This window comes from Petromyzon marinus, chromosome 36 (assembly GCF_048934315.1).
Source record: "Petromyzon marinus isolate PM22_M1 ecotype Great Lakes invasive population chromosome 36, UKy_Petmar_22M1.pri1.0, whole genome shotgun sequence".
Classification (NCBI taxonomy): domain Eukaryota; kingdom Metazoa; phylum Chordata; class Hyperoartia; order Petromyzontiformes; family Petromyzontidae; genus Petromyzon; species Petromyzon marinus.
The window spans coordinates 3,319,379-3,325,519 of record NC_133702.1 but is presented as its reverse complement, the minus strand read 5'-3'; the positions used below and the strand labels follow the sequence as shown (position 1 = coordinate 3,325,519).

At 46.2% G+C, this 6,141-nt stretch overlaps 1 protein-coding gene across 5 annotated transcripts in view; it reads left to right on the top strand.

The window, feature by feature from the left end:
• Window positions 1–319: 319 nt before the first annotated feature.
• The window catches only part of LOC116949404 (hyaluronidase-1-like), a 32,465-nt gene continuing 26,643 nt past the window's right edge, over window positions 320–6,141 (top strand). Inside the window, exons 1-2 of one of the 5 annotated variants that reach the window (XM_076072038.1) lie at window positions 320–447; window positions 702–855. The gene's annotated coding sequence lies outside the window, so the exon portion shown is untranslated. Of the gene's footprint in view, window positions 448–527; window positions 546–600; window positions 856–964; window positions 1,098–6,141 lie in introns of those variants that run through there. The other 4 variants (XM_076072039.1, XM_076072040.1, XM_032966693.2 and 1 more) reach the window with 4 other exon arrangements.

The following is a 6,141-nucleotide window of genomic DNA, read 5'->3' as shown; positions in this document are numbered from 1 at the left end:
ACATTCGCGACTGTTATTGGTCGCAACTTTAAACAAATATAGACAACACGTTCTACTCAATTAAATAGACTTTTAATACATGTTTTCTCCTACAACATCAGAGTGCAGCGCACTACGATGACAATAGTTTAAAGCGATTTGAAGCATTTTTTTTTGCGGGGGGGAAGGGGCAGAGCTTTGTGACGTCATATTTGAGGGGGGGTCTGACTTTTTGTGACGCCGTGTGACGATGGGGGGGGGGGTCAAAATCGTCCAAAATCGCGTGACGTCATTTATGGACGCCCCCATAGCTTAGTATTTGTGTATGTATGTAACGCTTTTTTTAAGAGGAGACAAGTTTTGAAAAAAAAAAATCCCTCCCGGTCAAAGCCGGAGACTTCCTGCTAGTACTTTATACTAAGACGAGACACACACACGGGCGACTACGAGAGGTTGTGACCATGGCGAGTGAGTGAAATGAGGAAGTGAATCATCATCATCAGCATTGCAGCTGTGCCCTGCGCTCTTTAAACTTGCCCGGGCAGTAGTCGCGCGCTCCAATCACCGTTGAGTCGCCGCAGGTTTTACACACGGTGGGGGGTGGTGTGAGTGGGTGGTGGTGTGGGGTGGGGAGGTGGTGGCGGTGTGTGTGGGGGCGGTGACGTTGAAGTCCCGTGAAACAACCAAGAAAAAAACCGACTCGTCTGTCTCCTTGCTCGCAGGGGCCGCGTACCATCCAAGCAGGAAGGGAACTCAACTTACAGCGACCATCCCCCCCCCCCCTCCATCATCGGCGAGTTCCTTCCACGCTCGAGGCAGACAACTTGCTATCACGCCAGGTGGAAAGAAACTCAACAAAAGTTACTTTTGACGCCGGTAAGATTCTCTTCAAGCCGAGTTTACTTTCGCACTATCACAACAACAGGAAACTACAACGACTAAGTCTTGGATGCGGCGTCGTGAACGCTGATGTTTTGCCACTCCACTCCACTCACGAGTAACTGGGGTTTTTTTAAAAAAAAATTTTTGCTGCGCGTTCTTTTCCGGCGCCGCTCGTTTGGAGGAGCCGCCGCGGTTATGGGGCAGGCTGCGTTCTTTCCTCGTCGATGTCCACAACGGTAAGCCACCGGTTGTGTTCTCGAGCCAACCTGAGCATTAACGTGGATGGAGGGGGGAGGGCAGTAAGTCAGTCGCACGAAAGGTAAAGAACAATAGCAAAACGTCAAGGTCCCATTGCATGGCATGGCAGCAACGTGTGCCAAACGGGAGGGCCTGTATTCGATCTTAAAAAACAACAACACGAGAGAAATGAACATAGTGTATATGCATTCACGATGGTTTTTCAACGGCACAAACGGATTCGCGGATTTATCTATACCCCCGGCATTGTTTGGGCCAGCCTCGTCAAGTCTGTGCTCCTTGCCTCTCGTTACACGGTGCTTTCATTAAGCGAGGCTTTGACAAGCCCTAATTGGGACTCCCCGCTGTTGGGAATGATGTTTGTGGCTCAGTTCTTCACTGTTCCAAATCGAATCTCTGCGCGCGGGATCTGTACTGAATGTTGAATCGGCCCACGCTGGTTTTAACCCCTTCATATTCTGTTGAACGCCGTAAAGCGATAGAATCAGTCCGTGAAATATTGACTAACAAATTATGATAATGACAAGTAGGTGTTGTGTCATGCTCAAATAAAGTTACCCTGGGGTGCCACGGTGGCGAGATGTGAACTCCCTCGCCTGGTATGCAGGAGGTCGTGGGTTCGATCCCGACCCTGACGTCTGTATATTTGGAGTTTGCATGTTCTCCCCGTGGTCGCGTTGAGTTTTATCCGGGTCCTCCGGTTTATCCCTCCGCATTTAGAAACATAGTATTTGGCTGCTATACATTTCCACGTGATAAGCCGCTTCGGCGAGCTATCATTGGTGATAGCCAGGTCGCTTCTGAAAAATAGCTATATAGCTCAGTGGGCCTTACGTGGTAAAATAAAAAAAAAGTTTAGCTTCATAGTTTACGGTAAACATTGCCGTACCAGCAGTTATGGAACAGGGATCGACGTTTTAGCGGTTTTGACTCCATGCTAGATCCATACGAATGTCCCCATGCTGTAACCAATCCTCGAACACTCCAGTAGGCAAACCAATACAAAGATCCCCCGTGTACCCTAAACAGGCTTTTGGGGCAAGTGCTTTTAGCGAGCACCTATGAATGCCAGCACGGCACTCGAGGGGGTGGGTGGCCAGCACCACGCCCGACCGCCTTTGTCTCTCCAGTGGTGATGTTTATGCATCACACCAGGTACCAAGGTTGAGGCTGAGTCGACCTAAGGGAGTCCCAGGACGGGTTCATTTAATCGTCACTGGTATTGGTGGCCGTGAACGGGAATCAAACTCAGGTCGCCGGGTTCGTAGCGCAGAGCGCTAACCGCTACACTACCGCTCCCCATGTTGTAACCAAATATTCTCACACTGCAGCAGGCTTGCACCACAGGCACATGCAGCGATTTGGGAATTAACGCTAACCGCGTGGCATCGCCTACCATTGGTTGCATGAGGATGACGCGTATCGTCGATGCTCCCTTCATATTTAACCTCATGGGAAAATAGGGTTGCGTTCCTGGGTCCGAAATGATCACCTTCTCCCTCTTGTTTAACTAATTCTATCAAAGTCCCAACCTTGTTATTGTGCTACTGCAGCAGTTCTTAACCTGGGGTGCGAGACGTGCCGGATTTGTTATGGAAGGTAAATCATCGAAAGACAAATTAAGCATGGGCACGTAATTGCAACTTTTTTGTTTCATAAAACCCTGTGTATTTGTTAACATGAAAAAAATACCGATTGAGAACCAAATGGGTGTAAACATGAAGCACCACTGTGCCAAGTGATGCCGAGTCTCTCTCAATTCCGTGTGTGTGTACACTCTTTTTCAATTTCACCGCAACACAAACCACTCCCCCCCTCCCCCTGTCTCCTTTCCTCTTCCCGGGGCCCAAATATTCGCACCCAAAGCTCGCTCCTATCACCGTCACTTGAACGTCAACGATTCACCATCTAGGATTCTAGGCGTCCCTATGGCACCGTCAACGAGTGGATGGACAGATCCATGCAACAATGTGTGGGACATTTGCTTTGTATGTATGTTGAACTTCTTTCGCATCGTACATAGCCAATCGTGCTAATCGGATGTGCAGGGGAAGGACAACACACTAAACACAAAAAACACTTGGAAATGAATTCGTTTTCAGTGCAGTGGGTGTTGAGTGTTACATTACACTGTGTAATATTTTTTTGTTGGTCCTGGGTAGTAAGTGGAATTTCCTAATTGCTTATGCCTCAAAGGTACAGAAAATGGATATTATTCCCCACAAACTTTGCTTTTGTGACCAGGACATTGATATTTCGAAATTTATCTGTTTTCAATGAGAAAACGGGCGAATTTGTGTCTTTCGTTCACATACAGTCCTAATCACAAAAGCAAAGTTTCTGGGGAATAATAGCCATTTTTCTATACCTTTTAGGCAATTCTGTTTGTAGGGATTACAACTGCAATACACGACTTCAAAACTTGGGCAATTATGGAAGGCAGAGCAGGATCTAAATAATGAAATAAATAGTCGAGCGATAGCAGTTTCAAGTGCTTTTGTGAAAATGTATTATACAACTCGTTGCTTTAATTAAAGGCGCTGAACAGATGTGGCCGATATTACAGTAAAGTGCTGACAATCATAATTCAAACAAGAATTATCCATGCATGGCCAGGTGTAACACCTGGATGGTCTGTGCGTGTGTGTGCTACAAGCGACATGCAATTACTGCTTCAAATTTACAGATACTCAGAGGCAATACATTGGTTTAATACGTGTCATCTGAAATATATTCAGTCCACATTCATCTAGATTAACCGGTCTCTCGTGGAATAGTGAGCATATATGTTTCCAATAAGATACATGTATACAGCACATTGGACGGTTGCATACAGGATGCTTGTGTTGTGTGTGTTTAATTATGGGAATATGGGAATTATTTTCATTAACGTTGTAATTTCTCACTTTTGGTCACTTGCACTGAAATCTGCGAATGGGAATGTAAAGCGGTGAAACGACGAATGGGGGAGATTGATGCAACCACGCGGCCTCTTCCACTGATTTCTGCAGGTGCCAGATGTAACTGATGAATTTAATCAAGCTGGAATGTTTCCCGGAGTATAAATTGAATTGATTCTATCTCGCAAAAGAATTGTTTGGGGGGCAATGCGTGTGTCCATTGTGGCGCAAATGACATCTGCGAGAAATAATTGTCATTCTACTGTGAACTTAGCAGACACAGTTAATCAGGTCACCACCCACCGCTGCCTGGGTGCAGGGGAGGTAATATCGTGAGCCTAAATGGGCACTGGAAGAATTTTGTGAGCTTCATTCACAGTACGATGACACCCATTCGAATGAGCTCAAGGCTATTCGGAATACAATTGCCAGATTATTACGCCGGTATTGAACATGGGATGTGACCTATCATTCCATTACATGGTACGGAACATGTAACAGCATGAGCACATGTATTTCACGATCTGTTTATAAGTAAAATCGCATTCTCTTTTACATTAATAATGATCGCGTGTGCTGGCATTGTATCTTCCCAAACGTTGCCTCGATGGCTTGGGAAAACTCAATGTCAACAAAAAAAACACTGCTCTCGTGCTGCACGCAAAATGTATAATTATCTTACAACTGTCAATTACACACACACACACACACGTTATACTACGTGCTTTTATGTAAAGAATGTACAGCAATGGGTTTGTTTTTTTAAGTGAGAGCAGTGACCTGGTGGGTGAGAGCAATGCGCTACGAACCCAGTAACCAGTGACCTGAGTTCGATTCCTGGCCACGGCCGGTGTCCAGCAGCAAGTGGCATCTAAACCGGTCGCTTCTCTTCGCACACTCTCACGGACCAGCTTGGTGGTCATGGCAAGTTGGTGATACTCGTGTGGAGAGGCCTACGTCCAGCGGCGGATTGACAACGAGCAGAACCTTCATTAATATATAGATGTACAAACCTGAGCTTTGCGTTCATTACAAGAACACCGATCTCCCCCCCCCCCCCCCCCCCCCCTCGGAACGTTTCTAAAGCACATCCACAGATGATTCTTTTTTTTTGCCACGTCATTCGAATGTGGTGTAACCCACAAAGCATCACACAAACATCATCTAATGCGGTGAGCGCACACAGCAACAACAAGCATGTTCCACGACTCTACTCGCTGCCCCATTACGGATGGTGCTTGCATGCTGTTTTTAATTCAAAACACAGCAGATACACTCATGCGTCCATTACTTTACCTTGGGGGTATGATGTTGATGAAATATGGGGAAACAATGTTGCGTTTAATGATACTGACACAAGCTCTCTCCCCATTAGCGGTGCACACTGCGGTCTCTGTCAGACAGAGTTTGGCGAACAATGCGTGGTTGACCTCCCGCATCTGCAGACTTCTGTTGAATGCATTGCAGTGACGTGGTGCAGCTTCCACTCGTAGAAACGGCACTGCAAGGGACATTTAGTTTGTTTTTGTCCAGGGCTATGGATACATCTACTCAACAAACCTAATTGGGGCTGTGAGTGTCCTCGGGTCAGGGAATATGTGTGTGTTTTCATCATATTGTATCTGTAAACCCTCCATGTACGTATGAAGCACCTCTACCTGCAGAGTAATCCATTTATAGATAACGCCGCGAAAACAACATGAATATATTTATGACGGAAACTACATTTGTGTTTCAAAGTCTCTACATGTTTCCCACCATTCTGAACACGTTCACTTTGATGTAACGGCTCATACTCTCCTCTGTAAGATGATAAAAAGCCAACGCTTGCACTTTGTTCAGTCGCGTGTTCAAAAACAAACGGGGGGAGGGGGTCACTCAGGAACCACTGGAGCATCTATAAATGGATCGATAAACGTATCCAATGCTGGTTTTCAATTTCCAGCCATGCATGTTTGTGGCGAGTGGTATTTGTTCTGGTTTCATCATAATCGGCCGTGATTTTACCCATTGCTGTCCGCTGTTACCTCAAGGTATACTCCACATGAAATGCATACCTGGTGCATCGTGTTACTATCAGGACTGGGGTGAGAATGGCAGGCTGGGTATGGTGATGTCCACA